Source organism: Hylobates moloch, unplaced genomic scaffold (assembly GCF_009828535.3).
Source record: "Hylobates moloch isolate HMO894 unplaced genomic scaffold, HMol_V3 SCAFFOLD_3, whole genome shotgun sequence".
Taxonomy (NCBI): Eukaryota; Metazoa; Chordata; class Mammalia; order Primates; family Hylobatidae; genus Hylobates; species Hylobates moloch.
The window spans coordinates 130,792,330-130,794,412 of record NW_026652278.1 but is presented as its reverse complement, the minus strand read 5'-3'; the positions used below and the strand labels follow the sequence as shown (position 1 = coordinate 130,794,412).

Sequence of the window (2,083 nt, the reverse complement as noted above, 5' to 3'; positions counted from 1 at the left end):
ATTTAGGATGTTAAATGTAATCCCATGATAACACAAAGAAAATAGCTAAAAGAAGTTAAGAAAGGAAAAGTTTCATTACAAAAATCAACTAAACACAAAAGAAGACAGATAAGAAATGAGGAACCAAAAAAAGCTGCAATATATAGAAAATAGCAAAATGACGGAATTCCCTCATCAGTAATTATTTTAAATGTAAATGGGTTAAACTTCAATGAAAAGACAGAGATTAGAAGAATGGGTTTTAAAAAACCATGATTCAAGACTCCCATGCCACATAACATTTCAGTCAATGATGGACTGCACATATGATGGTAATATAATGGTAAGATTATAATAACATACTTTTACTATATATTTTCTATGTTTAGATATACAAACACCATTGGGTTATAGTTGCCTACAGTATTTAGTATGGTAACATGCAGTAACAGCTTTGTAGCCTAGGAGCAATAGGCTATACCATACCATCTAGGTTTGTGTAAGTACCTTCTGTGATATTTACATGATGGTGAAATTGCATAACAGTGCATTTCTAAGAACATATACCCATACATAAATGATACATGACTGTATATGCTGTCTATAAGAGACTTAAGATCCAAAGACAAAAACAGGTTGAAAGTGAAAGAATGGGAAAGGATATTCCATGAAACTAATAACCAAATATTAAGGATGGTGATACTAGTATACAACAAAATACACTTCAAAGCAAAAAAGGTTACTAAAGACAAAGAAGGACATTATATACTAAAAAACAGTTCAGGATGAGCACGTTATCTCAGGCATGTAATCGCAGCACTTTGGGAGACCAAGGTATGAGGGTACCTTGAGACCAGGAGCTGGAGACAGCCTGGGCAACACAGGGAAACCCTGTCTCTACAGAAAATTTAAAAATTAGCTGAGTGTGGTAGCACGTGCCTGTTGTCTCAGCTACTCAGGAGGCTGAGGCAGAAGGATAGCTTGAGCCAAAGCATTGGAGGCTGCAGTGAGCTATGATCACACCACTGCACTTCAGCCTGGGTGACAGAGCATGATCCTGTCTTAAAAAAATAAAAAACATAAAAGGTTCAATACAGCAAGAAGGTATAACAGTTGTAAACATTTATGCTCCTAATGACAAACCATCAACATATATGAAACAAAAATTGACATAATTGAAGGGAGAAGTACAATTCTACATTAATAGTTGGAGACTTTAATATCCCAATCTCAATAGTGGATAGAACCATCAAAAACTAAGAAAGGAAATATAGGACTTTCACAACACAATAAACCAACTAGATCTAACAACCATATACAGAACACTCTACCCAACAATGAAATACACATTCTTCTCAAGTATACATAGGATAAATTCCAAGAGAGGTCATAAATTAAGTCTGAATTGATTTTAAAAGACAGCAAAATATCTTCTCTGACCACAATGGGATGAAGTTAGAAATCAAAAACAAAAAGAAAACTGGAAAATTTAAAAATCACGGAAATTAACACACTCTTAACCATTAGATCAAAAAAGAAACCACCTGGCGTTGGTTGAAAATCACCCCCGGCTTTGGCCATGGCCGCGGGTAAGATTCGGCACCCTGAGCCTCCAGGGGCCTCAGTTCACCGCACGCTGCCACATGTGCGGCGGTGAAACCCAGGCCCCACGGCCTCCCCCTGGATGTGGTCGCTCGCGTGGTCTGGCCCCTGACTCCTGACCCAGGCTGCCGACCCCTAACCTCGTTTTCTCTCCGCAGTACACTGGTCCTCCCACGCCTGAGACCTACATTGCCAGGACCACGGGGTTGGGGGGACTCGGCTGTCTTCCGACTTTCAAATAAAGCTGTTTGTCTGAAAAAAAAAAAAAAAAAGAAACCACAAGACAAATAATAAAATACTTATAAAGACAAGTGAAAATGAAAACACAGCATACCAAAACTTATGAGACACAACAAAACCAGTGCCAAGGGGGAGGTTTCTAGCTATAAATTCTTACATTAAAAAATAAGAGTCTGGCCGGGCGTGGTGGCTCACGCTTGTAATCCCAGCACTTTGGGAGGCCGAGGCGGGCGGATCACGAGGTCAGGAGATCGAGACCACA

At 39.3% G+C, this 2,083-nt stretch overlaps 1 non-coding gene across 1 annotated transcript; it reads left to right on the top strand.

Moving 5' to 3' along the window:
- The first annotated feature begins 1,528 nt into the window (after positions 1 to 1,528).
- On the top strand, positions 1,529 to 1,654 carry LOC116466231 (small nucleolar RNA ACA64). The gene has a single exon (XR_004247465.1). It is a non-coding gene; the product is annotated as a small nucleolar RNA ACA64 (small nucleolar RNA).
- The last annotated feature ends 429 nt before the right edge of the window (positions 1,655 to 2,083 follow it).